At 44.3% G+C, this 19,948-nt stretch overlaps 1 long non-coding RNA gene and 1 pseudogene across 1 annotated transcript in view; both read left to right on the top strand.

Moving 5' to 3' along the window:
• LOC146839124 (uncharacterized) overlaps positions 1-19,948 on the top strand; it is a 129,083-nt gene that overhangs the window by 66,244 nt on the left and 42,891 nt on the right. Inside the window, exon 2 of the long non-coding RNA XR_014960793.1 lies at positions 15,148-15,286. This is a non-coding gene — a long non-coding RNA (uncharacterized LOC146839124). The remainder of the gene's footprint in view (positions 1-15,147; positions 15,287-19,948) is intronic.
• On the top strand, positions 15,440-19,370 carry LOC146839125 (uncharacterized; annotated as a pseudogene).

The raw sequence follows: 19,948 nt of genomic DNA, 5'->3' as shown, positions 1-19,948 counted from the left end.
TAAACCCGCACGCAAGGGGTTAAACAGCATTAAAACATGGACACAAATATTACCTTAACTGCAGGCAAAGCCTTTCCCTGATCCATAATGTGGTACTGTAAACTGGCAGCCAAAGGGTGTGTGCTGCAGGGGGTGGGGCCTACTTGCCCCAAGGACAAAATACACATGGAAACTTGTTGCCCTTGACCCCAAACAATATGTCCCGGGCGTCGAGCTATAGGAATTCCACATCCCTGGAGTTTACTTTCTTCTTTCACAACAATCCTATAGATAGTGTATGTGTTGTCCCTACTCATACTAGCCCTCTCATTTTTATTTTTTATTTTTCACATTTAAAACTAACCAGGAGGAGGAGGAATGTTTACCACAAGACTAGCGGACTGCCACAATAGTAGTCATCCATAAAAAGGACAAACCACCAACAGAATGTAGCTCACATAGGCCTATATCCTTGCTAAATGTAGAAGTTAAGGTGCTGGCAAAAATATTGGCATCTAGATTACGTACAGTCATAACCTCTATTATACACCCGGGCCAATCGGGCTTTATGGCCTATAGGAGCACTCATTTGAATCTAGGCAGATTATTTGGTGTGATGCCTGAAACTGGATGTCCAGGAACGTACCCGGCTGTGGGAATGTCATTAGATGCCAGAATGGCGTTTGATAGTATTGAGTGGAGCTATTTTTTTCTGTGCTGGCGCGACTTGGCTTGGACCCAAAGTTTTGTGGCTAGTTCTGGCTTCTTTATCAGAAACCATTGGCAAGGGTGTGAGTTAATAGAGCGGTTTCCCTGATCTTTCCCATGCGAAATGCACAAGGCAGCACTGCCCCTTCGCCCCCTTGATATATTACCCTAGCCCTTGAAGCACTTGCCGCCTAGATCCAGCAGGACCCGTTACTGATGTGAGTGAGGTGTGATGGGGATTGGTATGAGTATATATCATTATATGCCGATTAAATTATACTATATCTGTCCAATCTCACCCTTTCCATCAATAGGGTTCTGTATATCTTTAACCTTTTTGGAAGCTACTTAGAATATCGCATTAACTGGTCAAAGTCGCGGGTCTTCCCGCTGGTGTGTGATAACGTGAGGATCCCTCCTATCCTGGATTGCACCTCATGTGACAGGGAGTTTTCAATACCTAGGGATTCATGTAACTAGAGACCCTAAGGAACTCTTGAGCAAAAACCTCCTCCCACAGTTGGGTGAGACTGAGAGGGCACTACCGCTCTCCCTTATGGGTAGAGCGGTATTATATAAAATGACGATACTCCAATGGTTGAGCTATGTGCTTCAAAATATGTCCCATAGAGTCCCACAGGAGTTCTCCCATAAAAATGAATGTGAAGTCCGTACTTTGCTGTGGCAAGGAGGGACACTGCGAAAAGCACTCTCTAAGCTCCAGAGAGGGGTATGTGAGGGCGGACTGGCGATTCTAGATATCTCTAAATACTACTTGGCGACTCAGCTGCTTGTGTTAAATGACTGGGTCTTCACAGAGTGCCGAGATACGGCGTATAGAGCGGCTAGACAAGTAATGGGATGCAGAAGTCACAAAGTGCTCCTGTACTGAAAGAGGAAAGAGAGAGAGCTACCACACCACAGTCAGGGTTTGGAGGTAGGCCACGAAATCCTGGGCTGGAACGGAAGAGTCACAAACATGATACCTTTATGGAACAGTGACCTTCTCCACAAAGTGGATGGGCTGGGGGGTTTCTCAAATTGGGAGGTGATAGGAATGGACCATTTGGGGGATTTCTGGCGAGATCCGGCCTTCATAACATTTGAAACCCTAAGCTAAGAATTTGAGTTGAAGGAAACGGAAAGGTACAGATATCTACAGCTAAGACGCGCCCTGCAAAAAGACATATGAGAGGGGAACAGCAACCGGAGGCTTCACTCCTGGATAACTGTCTCCTTACAGAGCACATCCCAGATCAGACGATTTCCATCATATACCGGAAACAAGACAAACACTCCTCTGATCCTCTAGTGACACTGCGGGAGGCCTGGGTGGGGGACCTTGGTGATTTGGAAGATGACGGTTGGGGGGAGCCCATCCAGCACCCCTGCGAGATTGCAATACGAGCTAAATTCTGCCTGGTCCAGGTTCGAATTCTGCATTGATCCTATTATTCAAGGACCAGACTAGCTAAAATTGGGAGGGAGGACTCCCTCATCAGAGTGTCTCCGAGGATGTAGCTGAGAGAGTACATTTTTTTCACATTCTGGTGGAATACCCAGAGATACAGGATAATTGGAGAAGGTTACTAAGGTTATATCCCATATGAAGTCACTTGAGGCCCCCATGGATCCAAAGTGGCTTCTGATATTGGGGAGGAAAGCTGGCCCAATTACCATAGGATCTGGCTGTTGCTAGCTACAGGGGTGGCCACGCGAAACATAGCGAAAGCGTGGGGCAGTGTGTATCCACCCAGACTAACAGCCTGGAAATCAGATCTAGATTGGGGCCAGAGAGCAGAAAATGTGGTTTGTCACGAGGAGTGGGAAAAGTTGTGGGGAGCCTGGCAAGCCTACATAGGGTATTGACAGGAAGGGATCGAGATCTAGGGGACCAATGACTCTGAATGTGGGGGATGGGAGATCTGGTGGCTGCCATGCTACCCGTGATGAGCCGTAAAAGCTACCCCACAGTTATGATTAACCCTTTCGCTGCCAGGCCTCCCCCACTCTGTGCTAAGCCTTTTTGGCGATTTGGGGTAGTTCACACTTAGGCCTCTGTAACGATTTGACCACATAAGGTATCCATGCCAAATATCCGTCCTTTTTTTCCAGCATCATGGGGATTTTAAAGGTACCCACGGTTTGTTGATTCCCCTGGAGGAGCCCCAGAAATTAGCCAAAATACAGCCAATTTTGTGTTTTTGGGGGAAAATTGGAAAAAAGTTCTGCAGATGAAAGCGTCTGTTTTTTTTACCTGCAAATGGTATCAACAAGGGGTTTGTGGTGCTGAAATCACCGTCTTCCCAGCTTTCAGGGACAGACAGACTTTTGTAAGAAAACCAAACATTATTCACAGTTTTGGCATTTTACTGGGACATAGCCTATGTTTGCTATTTTTTTGTGCTCTCAACCTCCTTCCAGTAAATGGTAGAAATGGGTATGTGAGCAATAATGGATCCTGGGAAGCTATACATTTAAAAAAAAGTCGACAAAATTCTGAATTCAGCAAGGGGTCATTTGTGTAGATCCTTCAAGGTTTTATTTAATAGAAACTAACAGTTGAAAATAGGACAAATTGAAAATGAGTTTTAAAAAAACAGCGATTTGTGCCAACCTTTTCACATGTAACTTTTTCTAAGTATGACAGATGTTTGAAAGTAATATACCGTTACATTTGCTGGACCCTTCTGGTTGTGTGGATATATAGGACTTGGAGGTTCACCAAGAACCTGACAAACCCAGAGCCAATAACTGAGCAGCGTCTTGCAATGGTCTTATATTGTGTACCGGGTATATAGCAATTCATTTGGGAAAATATAAACAGGGAAAAATCGGTATGAAAGACACCTATATATTTCTGAAATGGGAACAAAATATAGAGTTTAGAAACAGTAGCTATTTGCACATCTCTAAAATTGTGGGTACCCATACTAGCATGTGATTTATAGGACATTTTTCAAAATGACTTCTTTTTTACACATTTTCTTACATTTGGAAGGCAGAAATGCATCAAAGGTCAATAGGTAATAACAGTTGCTCTACAATTCTGTGTTCCCCTAAGTCTCCCGATAAAAATGGTACTTCACTTGTGTGGGTAGGCCTAGTGCCCGCGACAGGAAACAGCCCAAAACTCAAAGTGGACACACCACATTTTTACAGTGAAAACTGACCCTTTTTTTTGCAAAGTACCTAGTTTTCGATTTTGAACCCTAGCTCTGCCGGCACCTAGGGAAACCTAGCAAACCTATACATTTTTGAATTAACTAGACACCAAGTGGAATACAGGATGGGGTGACTTGTGTGGCTCGCACCAAGTACTCTTACCCAGAATCCCTTGCAAACCTCAAAGTTTGTAAAACAAATCCTCACATTTCTGTGATGGAAAGTTCTAGAATCTGCGTGGATCCACAAAATTCCTTCCACCCTGCATTCCCCAAAGGGTACCTCACTCGTGTGGGTGGGTCAAGTACCCACGACAGCCAAGGGCCCAAAAGAATTGTGGAGACATCAAAATTACCTATGACAAAAAGACCTGCTTTTGCAAGGGGGGCACCTGTGTTTTTGGCCACGGGCCCAGCGGCCATCTAGGTAAACCTACCAATCCCACCCATTTCTGAAAACTAGACACCCTGGAGAGTTTAGTGAGGTATGGCTTGCATGGATCCTCCGTTTCCCTACCCAGAATCCCCTGCAAACCTCCAATTTTGCTGAAAAAAATCAAATTTTCCTTAAATGGCTGTGTGGGAATGTTGTGGGATCACCCGGCTGAGACAAATTTCCTACCATCTGGAATTCCCCACGTCTCCAGCTAAAAATGGTACCTCACTTGTGTGGGTAGGCATAGTGGCTACAACAGAAAACCACCTAAATCGTACTGTGGAGACTTTAAAATTACCTATCACAAAACTATCTGCTTTTGCAAGGGGTGTCACATCGGTTTTTGGCCCCAGGTTTGCGGCCATCTATGGAAACCTACCAAACCCACACATTTCTGAAAACAAGACACCAGGGGGAGTCCAAGGAGGTATGGCTTGAGTGGTTCCCCCAATGTTTTCCTACCCAGAATCCCCTGCAAACCTCCAATTTTGCTGAAAAAAAACAAATTTTCCTTAAATGTCTGTGTAGGAAAGTTTTTTGGTCACCCGGCTAACACAAATCTTCTACCACCCAGCGTTCCCCCAGGTCTTCTGATAAAAATGGTACCTCACTTGTGTTAGTGGGTCAAGTACCCACGACAGGCAAGGACCCAAAACGTATTTCGGAGACTTCAAAATTACCTATCATAAACCGACCTGGTTTTGCAGGGGAGGCAGCTGGGTTTTTTACCCCATGCTCAGTGGCTATCTTGGAAACCTACCAAATCCACACATTTCTGAAAACTAGACACCCTGGGGAGTTCAGTGAGGTATGGCTTGCGTTGATCCCCCAACGTTTCCCTACCCAGAATTCCCTGCAAACCTCAAATTTAGCTGAAGAAAATCAAATTTTCCTCACTTTTCTGTGTGGGAAAGTTGTAGGATCACTGGTCTGACACAAATTTCCTACCACCCACCGTTCCCCCAGGTCACCCGATAAAAATGGTACCTCACTTGTGTGGGTAGCAGCCGGGGCCCGTGCAGGTAAGAGCGGTGGGACCGGGTGAGGGGGGATTCGACGGACGATAACCAGGGCAAATTAATTATTTATTTAATTTTCCCTGGTCATCATCCGTCACACATTTCTGAAAACTAGGCACCGTGGGGAGTCCAATGAGGTAAGGCTTGCGCGGATCCCCCAACATTTCCCTACCCAGAATCCCCTGCAAAGCTCAAATTTAGCTAAAAAAAATTACTTTTTACATACATTTTTGCATGGTATCACCATGCCGGCACAAATGTCCTACCACCCAGAGATCCCCATGTTCTCCCAAGTAAAATGATACCTAACTTTTGTGGATGGGCCGAAGGCCTGTAACTGGGAAGAGCCCAAAACATAGGGGTTAAAGGTATAGCATTGAGAGTTCTAAGCGCTAAACAATACAATTTTAGCTGATTCTACATTGGACAGTCACACAAGTGAGGTATCATTTTACTCGGGAGACCAAAGGGAACACTAGGTGGTAGCACATATGTGTCGGCACAGTGATCCCACACAAAAAGGTGTGGAAAAAGTGGGGGGTTTTCAGCTAAATTTGAGGTTTGCAGGGGAATCTGGGTAGGGAAATGTTGGGGAATCCACGCAAGCCGTACCTCATTGGACTCCCCAGGGTGAATAGTTTTCAGAAATGTGTGGTTTTGGTAGGTTTCCCTAGATGGCCGTGAGCCCAGGGCCAAAAAAACAGCCCCCCCCAGCAAAACAAGGTTGTTTTGTGATAGGTCTCCACAGTACGATTTGGGCCATTTCCTGTTGCAGCCACTATGCCTGGCCACACAAAAGTGAGGTACCATTTTTATCGGGAGACCTGGGGGTAGGAAATTTGTCTCATGGGGCTCCACTCAAGCCATACCTCCCAGGACCCCCCAGGCTGTCTAGTTTTCAAAAATGTGTGGGTTTCGTAGGTTTCCCTAGATGGCTGCGAGCCCGGGGCCAAAAACCCTGGTGCCCTGACCCTGCAAAACAAAGTTGTTTTATGATAGTTAATTTTGAAGTCTCCACAATACGTTTTGGGCTCTTGCCTGTTGCAGGTACTTGACCCACCCACACAAGTGAGGTAACATATTTTACAGGAGACTTTTGAGAATGCGGGTGGGTGGATGTTTGTGGACCAATTCAGATTGCAGAACTTTCCATCACAGAAATGTGAGGAAAATGTGTTTTTTTTACATAATTTGAGGTTTGCAAGGGATTCTGGGTAACAAAACCTCATGAGAGCCAGGCAAGTCAAATCATCCTGGATTCCCCCTGGGTGTCTAGTTTTAAAAAATGTATAGGTTTGCTAGGTTTCCCTGGATGCCGGCAGACCTATGGTTCAAAATCTACGGCTAGGCACTTTGGAAAAAGGGGTCAGTTTTCACTGTAAAAATGTGGTGTGTTCACGTTGCATTTTGGGCCGTTTCCTGTCACGGGCACTAGGCCTACCCACACAAGTAAGGTGCCATTTTTAGGTCGAGGACTACCGGTCTGCCGAAAGGCAGAACCGGAAGTCGGAGATTTAATGACTTGGAGAAGAGGGGCTTGAACCCGCCCCTCTTCTCCCCTGTTCTCCATTGGCTGGCCTCGTAAATGCTGGCCAGCCACTGGAGAAGAGGTCAGTCATTCCTATTAGGCCCCGTCCTTTTCGGATCGGGGGGCGTGTTTTTTGCGAGAAGTCTCAGGGAGGAGACAACAGCAAAACACGCCCCCGAATCCGAAAATGCCGCTGCCTACAGCTCAACACACCAATGTTTACGTAGCAGACGACCCTGGTTTCCTTTTACAGATGTTTAAAGTGCACAGCTCGTTGCGGTGACATCCTAACAGAGGCTCACAGCTCGTTGCGGTGCAGCTCGTTGCGGTGACATCCTAACAGAGGCTCTTGTTAGGAAAATAACATTTTCTTTTAAAAGAACGAGTTTTGTCTAAAACCACACAAATACGCTGGACAACTGTACTCATTAAACTTATATTGGGCACAAGAGGTCTGACCTGAAAGAGGCACCATGTAAGCGATTACTGTTGCTGGCGACTATTCATAGCACTCCATCTCCCGTAGCATCTGTCAGTCCCTGGCTGCCATTCATTGATCTTCCCCGTCCCCTCTGCGGCACGAGCTGCCAGCTCCCGGGTGTCGGTTGCGATGGTTCCGATGTCAACAACGATCACTTCCAACCTAGGGAATCTACCAGGCTCCGCCCATCTCAGCACTGACTCACAAAGGTTACGGGGCAGTGTGAAAATATTATATTGTAAACTGCAATAATAGAGAAATTGCAAATTAGGAGCTTGAAAGTTAGGTCGAGGACTACCGGTCTGCCGAAAGGCAGAACCGGAAGTCGGAGATTTAATGACTTGGAGAAGAGGGGCTTGAACCCGCCCCTCTTCTCCCCTGTTCTCCATTGGCTGGCCTCGTAAATGCTGGCCAGCCACTGGAGAAGAGGTCAGTCATTCCTATTAGGCCCCGTCCTTTTCGGATCGGGGGGCGTGTTTTTTGCGAGAAGTCTCAGGGAGGAGACAACAGCAAAACACGCCCCCGAATCCGAAAATGCCGCTGCCTACAGCTCAACACACCAATGTTTACGTAGCAGACGACCCTGGTTTCCTTTTACAGATGTTTAAAGTGCACAGCTCGTTGCGGTGACATCCTAACAGAGGCTCACAGCTCGTTGCGGTGCAGCTCGTTGCGGTGACATCCTAACAGAGGCTCTTGTTAGGAAAATAACATTTTCTTTTAAAAGAACGAGTTTTGTCTAAAACCACACAAATACGCTGGACAACTGTACTCATTAAACTTATATTGGGCACAAGAGGTCTGACCTGAAAGAGGCACCATGTAAGCGATTACTGTTGCTGGCGACTATTCATAGCACTCCATCTCCCGTAGCATCTGTCAGTCCCTGGCTGCCATTCATTGATCTTCCCCGTCCCCTCTGCGGCACGAGCTGCCAGCTCCCGGGTGTCGGTTGCGATGGTTCCGATGTCAACAACGATCACTTCCAACCTAGGGAATCTACCAGGCTCCGCCCATCTCAGCACTGACTCACAAAGGTTACGGGGCAGTGTGAAAATATTATATTGTAAACTGCAATAATAGAGAAATTGCAAATTAGGAGCTTGAAAGCGGCCAACTAGAATAGCAATTTTAATCTTCATTAGTAGCAACATGTTTTTAGGATCAGAAATAAAATGCACTTTCAAATTTAAAAAAAATTATTTTACATTAGTTTCTTTAGAGCAACATAGTAAGTTAGAAGGCTAAGTATAAAAGAATCAAATTGTGTAAATAAGTGTGCTTGAGAAAGGTTGCGTATATTTTCCCTATGATTTTATTATGAGGAGGACACCATCTTGAAGTTTCAAGATGGCCGTACTATTTGACGATGTTCACCAATATGGGGAATCCATAGGCTATGTGTATTTTCTGATCATTGGCTATCTTCGGAGCTCTGTCCGATTGGATAGCAGCTCCATAACCCCGCCCATACAGGGAGCAGTGTGTAAATAATGTTACTCAGTGCTGCTGCGCTTTGAGGCTATATGTCCGTCCCTTTAGTGATTCGGATAGCCAACCAGTGCCATAAAAGCAAAGGTTTTAGATCGCTTATGTATGACATTTTCATAATTTCAGTGTGATTTTGAGTTACATTCTACAATTGAGTGACACCATCTCGTAACCCAGCCTCATTTCATCACTGTACCTCACTGACTTACTCCGTGACGTCATGTCTGTGAATCTGTGCCGCGGGTGATTAGAAGACTATTGGGAAAAATACATTCTCCCGATTATGTTTGTCCCGCTTTCCTCCTCTAAAATGTCGGTATGTATGCCTGATGGGTGTCCTACTGCTAAGCAACTGTCTGTTGTTGCCACGCTGTAAGCTAAGAAAGTGTATGGACATTTTTACAAGTGACTGGATATACTTCTTGCGTAGCGCCCACTCGATAGCCTCGAAGCACTTCCTCCGAATATTCGAGTTGGTAGATCGGTACCTGGGAATTGTCCACACCAAGACAAGTTTGCACGTGCACAGCAATGTGTCAAAAGCCTTTCCAATGCTAAAAATCTACTTTCGGACTCAGGATTACTCTTTTAGTTGTGGCTGGTTTTAGGTTAAACCTGGGCAGCGCCCGCTGCTCTGTGATGCCTGCAGTGGTCGAAGTGGGGAAAAACAAGCATTTACAATGCAACGGTCTCAGCATTGTTAAAGTTAGAGCTATTAACATTGCTCATGACAATGCCGTTTCTTTAAATGTTTTAAAAACAAAAAACATAAACAAAAATAATGTCATGAGCAATGCCAATAGCTCTAACTTTACCAATGCCGAGACCATTGCATTGTAAATGCTTGTTATCGGAAGGCGCCAGGTAAAGTGGGGTGGGTGGAATTTTGTGGATCTACACAGATTTTAGAACTTTCCATCACAGAAATGTGAGGAAAATGTGAGTTTTTTTTGTAAAAGTTTAAGAGTTGCAAGGGATTCTGGGTGACAGATCCTGGTGAGAGCCAGACAAGTCACCCTATCCTGGATTCCCCTAGCTGTCAAGTTTACAAAAATATACAGATTTGCTATGTTTTACTAGGTGCCGGCTGCGCTAGGACCCAAAATCCACAGGTAGGCACATTCCGAAAAAAAATTCAGTGCCTAGTGGGTTTCCTGCCACCCTGGGGAGGAGGGAAATCGGGGGCTATTGCACCAATATGCCCCCATGTGGGGTAGAAAGACTGTGGCTATTTTTTGGGGGGAAGGGTGCATTGGGACGCCCATTCTAGGCTTCCCCCACCTCTAATTATAAAAAAGCCAGCATAATCGCTGAAGCATAGTGGCCTCTCTGCCCCCCGGGGGGAAAATCAATGGCTACTGCCCCAATCTGCCTCTGGGGGGGGGGGCAGAGAGACTGTAGCATCTTCTTTTGGGGGTGGAGGTATTGGCATGCCCTTTCTAGGCATCCCCCACCCGAACTTTGGAGAAAAAAAATCCCTAGTGCTTAGTGGGCTTTCTGCCCCCCCGGGGAGGGGCAGGTAAGGGGCTATTTCCCTGTCTGCCTCCCGGGGGGAGGCAGAAAGACTGTTTTCTTTGGTAGGGTGGGGGCATTTGCATGCCCATTCTAGGCAGCCCCCAGCCCTGGCCTAAAAGAAAGAACCCTGGTGTCTAGGGTGCTTTCTGCCCCCCGGGGCGGCAGATTGAGGACTACTGCCCCATCTGCCTCCCGGGGGGGCAGAAAGATTGTAGCATTTTTTGAGGGGTGGGGGTATTGAGGGGGTGCAGCCCCCACCCCTACGTATATAGAAAATAAAAATCTGTGGTGTTTAGTGGGCTTTCTACCCCCCCCCCCCCCGGGGGGGCAGATCAGGGGCTATTGGCTTCTGGGGTGGGGTGGGGGCAGAAAGCCTTTTGTTTTCTTTGGGGGGGGGTACAGTGGGGGCATTTGCATGCCCATTCTGGGCAGCCCCCACCCCTGGCCTATGAAAAAAATCCCTGGCATCTAGGGTGCTTTCTGCCCCCCGGGGAGCATATTGTGGGCTACTGCAGAAAGACTTTGGAATTGTTTTCGGGGGTGGGGGTATTGACATGCCCATTCTGTGCAGCCCCCACCTCTACGTATAAAAAAGAAAAAAATCCTGTGTGCTTAGGGGGTCATTAGGATCGCGGAAGGACCGCCACTGCCGGGCCGGCGGTGGCGGTCCTTCCGCCATCACACAGGATATTCCCACCGCCAAATTAGGATGGCGGTGGGAATCCCAATCTGTCCCCGGTGGACGAAAAGTCTGTCCGCCATGGTTCCGCAAGGCGGTCCTTTTCCGCCCACCTTGCGGATCCAAAGCACAGGCCAGCATTGCGGAGGACATCCCTTTCCGCCTGTCTTTTTCGCAGCGGTCATCCCACCGTGAAAACACAGGCGAAGGCTGGATTCGGGGGCCCGTTGCGGGCCCCCTCTGTGTTGGGAGGTGCACTGGGTACCCCTCTGCATTTCCCTGCCCTGCGTGGCAGGCACCATGTGGGGCCTGCCATGTAGTGCAGGGAAATGCACAACATGGCATTTTAGCATTGCGTATGGTGCTACAGCCAGCAGCACCGCCCGCAGTGTAAAATGCCTTGGATGGCGGACGCATCGTAATTGCCGTGGTGGGACCGTCACACGTCTGGAACGATGGCGGGGGGACTGCTGTCCTCCCGCCATCGAAATGAGCCCCTTAGTTGGCTTTCTGCCCCCTTCCCACATCCCCGGGGGCAGATCAGGGGCTATTGCCCACATCTGCCTCCGGGGGGGGGGGGGGGGTTTGGGCAGAAAGTCTTTTGTTTTTCTTTGGGGAGGTAGGAAGAAGGCATTTGCAGGCCCATTCTGGGCAGCCCCCACACCTTGCCTTAAAAAAGAAAGACCCTGGTGTCTAGGGTGCTTTCTGCCCCCAGGGGGCAGATTGGGGGCTACTGCTCCCCTCTGCCCCCGGGGTGGAGGGAGCAGAAAGACTGACTGTACCCAAATTATATGGGGGGAGCAAAGGCCGTTGCCCAGGGGGTTGCTCCCCCCTCCCTGTTGGCTAGTGGGTGGATCCCTGCTTGGGGATCCCCTTTCCAATGATACCTCTCCCAAGTGTTTTGGTGCTCGGGTGGCTGAGATAGCCCCACGAGCACCGAAACTATGTAACTAAGTTTCAGTTTAATTTTCATTGCAATGATGTCAGCGCGGCATGGGGGCGATAGGCATTGCAATGAAAATTAAAATTGGCCTTGGAGGTTGGGGAAGCTCTTCCCCAACCTCCTGAGGCCAATAAAAAGAAAAGGAAATCCCTCTGCTGTCTGCAGAAGAGGGATTTAGTGCCCCTGTTCTCGTGACTGAATGGTTCCGTCATGAGCCCAGGAGCACTGGTGCTCATGACGAACCATTCCGTAATGAGCACCGAAAGGGTTAATGTTCTGCTTTGAGATATAGCCATTTTTCCACACACTATGTATGTGTTGAGATATTAATCATGTCCTCATTTAGGGCCTCATGTAGGTAGCCAAATACCGGTCGGTAACGGCCGATTTTCGGTAATTATACCGTTACCGACCGGTATTTTGGCTTTTGGTATGTAGGGGGACGATTTCTGTATTCGGAATTTACCGAATCGGTAAATTCCGTATACAGAAATCAGATGTAGGGGGACTGTGTGGTGTGTGTGGGGATTCGTTATTTACCACCAACTAATAGTTGGTGGTAAATGACGAATATGTGTGTAAATGCATGATTTTGCCCGTAGATGTGTGCAATGTGGCAGACACACATGCCCTCAGGGCATGTATGTGTGCCACATGTGCACACATGGCCGAATCAGGGGTGCAACAGGGTGTCAATGTGACACCCTGCCACCCTTGCATTTGCTCCCCCATTACCGAATCGGTATTTACCGATTCGGTAATGAGGCATACCTTCCCATCAATGGGAAGGTATGCCTCATTACCGAATCGGTAAATACCGATTCGGTAATTACCGAATGATTCCGAATCGGTAATATTTACCGACCAATTACCTACATAGCATTTACCACTTCATAAATACCGAATCGGTATGATTCGGTATTTATGAAGTGGTAAATGCAATCCCACCTACATAAGGCCCTTAAACTTTTCTGTGATGAGCATGGTTTCAATAAAAAGAGTTAAAAAACATATGTGATTAAGTGAACTTTCAGTAAAAATATTGGACTTCCTAAGCGCTCCCTTTTGTATATTGTTTTTCACTTTGGTTTATGGGTCGGAGCAGTAGGACTATTAGACGGTTAGGGGCTATCGCATACATATTAACAATTAAAAACGCCCGTGCAGTCAGTTAAAGCCAATACTGCTCTTTTGTAGAAATGCTTGAAATGCAAGTGACATACGGTTCACAATGTTAGTGGCATGGAGCGTACACACGCAAACTACATATAGGATGTTTATTATAAAGAGCTACTGTTACACTGCCATGCTCATATATGTATGTAACAAGTCCTATATGTCTCTGGGCCAGGATGTATGTGGCAAAAGGGTACCAAATGCCTACCGGGATCTCACAGCATGTAGCGAAATCCTTAAAGCAAAGCACACAGCTTGGAGCTACCTTGCCTACAACATTTACTACTAATACTAATATCTATAGTTACATGTGCGGAGACTCCGCAATGGGGCTGAGAACTCTGCTCATATAAGTATAGGCAAAAACGTACACATCTTAGGCTATTTTATAGTACATTTTGTAGTCCTACAAACGTACCAAAGTCACAAAAATAATCCCCTTTCGGTAGCTACAGTCACATTACATTCATACTCAAAAGATAATTTTTTATCACCAAAACATAAACAGCGTGAATCCCACAAATCCCAAAAACTCAATATAGGTTCATTGAAAATTGCATGTTTATTATCCATTCATTAAAAACACATATATTTGTAAAATAGAATTAATTATACAGTTTAAAAAAAGCAATTAGAAAATCATACAGATATCAATACATTGTCCAAATTTACAAAGCACAAAATTACATAAAAGCAATTGTTAAGCAGAAACCAAACAATACACTATGGGAGAACAAGCAAGAAAGTTTTTTCTAGTCATAAAAGCACCACACCAATCTGACACAGATCACTTATTACACAAAGAGATGGCTTATTCTCTTATCATTTGTTTAGTATAACAGTTGTCCCCAGAGATCTAGGGTGGGCTTTATCTTCAAAGCATCGACGCGTTTCGGTGGGCACAATTATTCGACTGCCACCTTCTTCAGGAAATAACAATATCTCCCCAAATTCAAATCCTGGTCTGCACTACATTATAAAACAGAAAACATAAAAACAATTAAAAGGACAATTAACCCACAGTTTTTAGGTATGATTTTCTAATTGCTTTTTTTAAACTGTATAATTAATTCTGTTTTACAAATATATGTGTTTTTAGTTAATGGATAGTAAACATGTAATGTTCAATGGACCCATATTGAGTTTTTGGGATTTGTGGGATTCACGCTGTTTATGTTTTGGTGATAACAAATTCTCTTTTGAGTATGAATGTAACGTGACCGTAGCTACCCAAAGGGGATTGTTTTTGTGACTTAGGTCTATTTGGTGCCCTACTCCTTTGGTGTAATAGGGCCGCTCTCTCTTTCTTATGTCCTACAAGCGTACTACAAAGTGCAGTTTCTGAATCGGGCCCAAAGTGTTCCCAGGTTATTCTGTAAATCACTGTAAGTACAGTAACAGAGTTTCACAAATTTCAGCCTTTCCGATCAAATATGTCACACTGGATAGTTGTGGGAGGCGAGTTTCCATCCTCTCCTGCTCCCTTCATATTGTCAAAGAATAAGAGCAGGGCTTATTCACTGACACCAGCGTGCACAGTCAGTGTTGTGTAAAAACCCAGTTTGAGTGGCATTTAAAGCAGCTAGTCCTAGAAGATTCCTTCCCTTTGTTCAGTGCAATGTGCCCTCACTGTTACCTCATGTTCTGGAGCACACTTAGACACTGATAAAATCGAACGGCTGAACACTGGTGGTTATGGTCAGAACCCCTGAATGAGCAAGTGGTGTTGGAGGGGCAAGCTCCCTGCATCCCAGAAAAAGTCCCAAATCTCTTCCAAGCATTTGTCCTACAGCCTCACTAGGTGTTTGCCCTGACACAATTCACATTGTTAGCCTCTTCAACCATCTGTTCTAGTAGCCTTAAGCTCTGTGTCATACAATGGCCTGTGCCCTCTAAAATGTACCCAGAAAGCTACTCATACTTTGATTCCCACTTTTACTTCTCAACCAATCAGCATTGAATCTGCTCTTAAAGTAAATGCTTGTGCCAATTTACATTTATGAACAGTCTCTGTTGTTAATTTTGCAGGTGACTGAAGCATGACAGAAGAAGCAAAATTCCCATTTATTGACATGGAATAAAAATGAACACAACCCAAGGTGTGATTTTGTAGAAGTGAAGAAACTGTGGAGCTCCAAGAAGGAAGCAATTTATAGGAGCCAAAGTGGTGAGGGACTCGTAATAAAGAAAGTTGAAGTAATTTCAGTAATTCCACATATTAAGTTACACCTCAATGAAACCTATAGTAATATGATCGTATCGTTTCAAGAGTGAGTTGTTGGGGTTAAGAGTCCTCTGAAAGGAGAAACTTGAAGGGGACATGACAACATTTGCTCAGAAATACAAATTGGTAAAAAGAATATCCCTGCAATGCAAACAAGAATAACCTCTGTTGTGAATTCAATCTTCTGGTTTGTGAGGAATGCCCGGGAGCAGTTTACCCTGAGCTAATCTGTGTTAGTGAAGAGTGTGTGAAAATGTTTTGCAGAAAGATCCATCACCTCCGCATGAGAGAACAAGCTTTATTCTGAAGTCTCATCTGTTTCAAGCCGAGAGAACACGTATTGTATAAAAGAGTATCATTGTAAATGGTCTTTAGCAGATCCCAGCATAGCAGAGACACTGGACCACCATCCGGATTGTAAACAAGTTACACCACCAGCTACGTCCCTGGGGTAGATGGGTAGATCCAGGTTATTTACAGCTGTGCTGATCCTCGCCATCTGTGTCATTCTTGCTGGGGTCGTAAGGAACCAGTCATGCACTAAATGTGAAAGAATTTTCTTCTTCTGAATAAGAAATAATATAATCCTGACATAAGCACATGTTTTTAAAAATGTGCCTAAAGTTTGCTTACTAAACCTGAGTTAAAGGCCTTGTCATTGTCTTATAAATTTCCAAATAAATACATCTGAGAACAGTTTCTGTCACAGAAAGAATCTAGCTGTAAATGTTAAGAAGGTAGCGTATTTTAGACATTAATGCTGAACCCTATTTAAACCGTCCTGATACAGAAATCAGGAAAAGTCTTAGAATGGCTTCTGCGCAGGACAAAACACAACCTGCAGACACTATCCTTAGAAAGGAGTCTTTTACATGCCCTGAATGTAAGAACGTATTCAGTTCTAAACATAACCTTACTCAGCACAAGAAAACCCACACTGGAGAAAAACCTTATACATGCTCTGAATGCCAGAGAAGCTTCAGTCTTAAATGCAATCTTCTTAGGCATGCGATAACCCATTCAGAGGAAAAACCTTATCAGTGCTCCAAATGCAAGAGAAGCTTTAAACATAAATACAATTTCAGTAAACATGAGACAATTCACAAAGGGGAAAAACCTTATGAGTGCTACAGATGCAAGAAATCCTTCAGTTATGAATCCGATCTCATTGAACATCTGATAATCCACAATGGTAATAAACCTTATCAGTGTTCAGCATGCGAAAAACGCTTCCGTATTAAAGATATTCTCATTCAACATGAGAGAACTCACACTGAGGAAACACCCTTTCGTTGCTCTGTATGCCAGAAACTCTTCAATCAAAAACCCAAACTCATTGCCCATGAGAGAACACACACTTGAGAAAAACCTTATCAATGTCCTGAGTGTCAGAAAAGGTTCAATATAAAAGCTAGTCTTAATCTACATAAGAGGACACACACTGGAGAAAAACCATATCAATGTTCGGAATGCCAGATACGTCTCACTCACCATAAGAGGACACACAGGCACTCTATACAAGTTGCACTGTACAAAATCCGCTCACCGTGCAATCACTAGTTAATCAGGGCTCTCAAAATCCACTCGTCCGCTTGCATTTGCAAGTCCGATTCAATTAGGGCAAGCTATTTTTGGGTCCTACTCGCCCTTTCTGGCAAGTAGGAATACAAACTTACTTTTGACGTTTGTCTCTGAAAGCAGAGCAAATGTGACAAGATAGCAAGATTTAAAGGCATCTTTATTACTCACAAAGTGAATGAGCAATAAAAATGCCTTTAAATCTTGTTAATTTTTCACATTCGCTCCGCTAACCCAGAAACTGAGGTCAAGTCCATTTCAGTTAGGTCGAGTACATTTTTAAAGTTACAAGACCTGCAGGTCTAGTAAACATTAAATGATTTTTCGGGCCCCGATTATTAATCCCCTGCTACCCGCATTGAATGTGGAATAATTGCGCCCACCTGGTAGGGGGAGCACTAGGTGTGGCCAACTTGCTAATAAATGTTTGTGCGGAGACAGACACTTGGCTGCTATTGCAACCAAAGTCTCCGGCGATTTGAGCTCCTGTGTAAAAAAAAAAAGTTCCAGTGTTCAGTTAACCCTGAAAACTTAATCAGAAACACCCGGCCAGATGCAATCAGGTGGAGTGGTATCCCACACAGGGATATCACACTGCCTGACTAATATCCTCACTGGGGAAAACCTTATCAGTGCTTTGAATTTCAGAAACACTCCAGTCAGAAAACCAGTCTCCCTGAACATGAGAGACCCATACTAGGAAAAAACATATCTGTGCTCTGAATGCCAGAAAACCTTCAGTTCTAAAAATATTATCAAGGCACATGTAAGATCTCACAAGGGGAAAAGCCTCCGAAATGCTTACGTTACCAGATACGCTTCAGTCTTAAATGAGATCTTGATGATCATGAGAACCCAACGCTGGAGATACCATCATCAGTGCTCTGATTGCACGAAAAGCTTCGGTCAGAAAAACTCTGAGTGCCAGAAAAACTGCAGATGTTTAAAAGCAGTGTAATTGAACATACGAGAACACACACAGAACATACAAAAACTGTGTGAAGTGCCAAAGTGCAGTGAACATAAATAAAGCTATGACCGCAACAATTCTAAAAGAATACTACAGAAGAGTAAAAGCTATTATAAAAAGTTTTCTTACAGCTAATAACGAAATACAGTGAAGAAATAAACTCATCAAATCTATCCTACAATGTAGATTTGAAATCTCAGACGGTCCACACCTTAAAATAAATCAATCTGATGTGAAACAAGACCATTATTCGATGCCTGTCTGTGAAAAAGAACCTGTTTATTCCCAGATACAATCAGTGAGCAGTAACGTGGGCATCACGTTTACATGTATTCAAGTCACGAAAACAGAAAGTTCAACAGACAATCATTCAATCCAAGATAGAAAAGGGCCAGTGGAAGCAGCAAAACAGGAATAGCAACGCTTAAGAAACTGGACCAACAGATGCCAGGTGGAGGTTGCATAATTATAGAGGAATTTCATGTTGACCATGAACTGGCAATTAAACGGCTATGTATTAATAAAATGTATAAATCGGGTAAATGTAGGAGAGAGTCTCATACCTGGTTTCTGCATGTCAAGTGCCTTTGACTGAAGACTGTCAAACCCTCAATACCACAGATTGACTTACTTATCCATATGAATTTATGTAATTTTATAGCATTACAGTACCAGACAGCCTTGGGATCAGGACAGAGTAACGAGGCCCTAAGTTGTTGTGTGCCTTGGCTTGTTTCTGCTTCTGAGCCCCCCTATAATGCTCATGTATTCATTTGTTCATAATCATTTACTGTGCATACCTGCTGCTTGCTATTTCGTTTACATGTATTCACAGTAGAACGCTGTATTCTTATACATTGATAGCATATCAATAGTTAATTTGATATATATTCATATAGTGTGATCTTCAGGGAGAAATGTGGGGGTTGTAGACAAATGTGCAAGGGAATTCACACTTTTTCTAGTCACACATAGCAGATCACAGGGCTCATTTATTCCCATCCTAACAATGAGAGATAATTTATAAGGTCCATACAAGAGCCTTTCTGGGAGAGTGAACTTTTACCCATTCCAGAGGAAGCATCTATTACAAACAATCTGTGTCATGGCCACAATCTGGCTCTTGCTATCTTCTTTTCCTAAGAATTTCTATACATTTTAGATGAACATTGGTCTTGACTGCGGGCAGGCTTGGGTCAAGACAAAATACAAAATATGAGCCGGTATGGATGTTCGCCATTTGGAAAGCTCCTATTTTTCTACAAATTTTAGTCCTAAAGTAGACATTAGCTGAGGCTACAGACAAAGGAATTCCAATGAAGATTTCATCCAAAGACTTTCATCTATTATGCTATATGTTACTAGTATTATTCGTATTTAGGTGTATTGCATTTATTTTATTAACCATTACAGTTATGAATTTTCATGTAGTCTGCACTAAAACCAGGCTTTTAGACATTAATAAAGCCTATTATAATACAATGTGGATTTTTGGTGTTTCTTCATCCTCTGGATAAAGATGTTCCAGTAATCTCTCACAGTCCTTTCAGGATTCGATTGTTGCCCAACATACATTATGTACAGGTATGTTATTGAAAATATATTGGTTAAAGGCTGTCTGTTTCTCCCTCTCAAGCTGGTAAATTAGTCGAAACCTGTGCTTTTCCATGGGCCACGGATAAACAATTAGGTCTGTTGTGCTTTTAATTTGACACAATCGGACACACCAAATCCCTGCACTCCCGAAAGGAGGCAAATGCACTGCTGCATCTTTAAATAACACACGTAAAACAGCACTTCCCAAAGACGAGGCGATAAAACAAAAAACAGCACTCTCTTAAGGCGAGGCAAGAAAACAAATTCAGGTGCATTTAAAGTGGCACACACATATTTATCAATTTAATATTTTGGAAAAGGAAGGCAAAATGTATCGGTTCATGCAGACTCCCGAATATCAAGTAACCTAGGCACAAAACCAGAATAACATGTAGCATTTATACATGTAGCAAAGGAACTTAGAAATTATATACACAAAGTAAGTAACACCTCACCGATCG

This window comes from Triturus cristatus, chromosome 4_2 (genome assembly GCF_964204655.1).
Source record: "Triturus cristatus chromosome 4_2, aTriCri1.1, whole genome shotgun sequence".
Taxonomy (NCBI): Eukaryota; Metazoa; Chordata; class Amphibia; order Caudata; family Salamandridae; genus Triturus; species Triturus cristatus.
The sequence above is the reverse complement of the archived record's forward strand: the minus strand, read 5'-3'. Positions and strand labels throughout refer to the sequence as shown.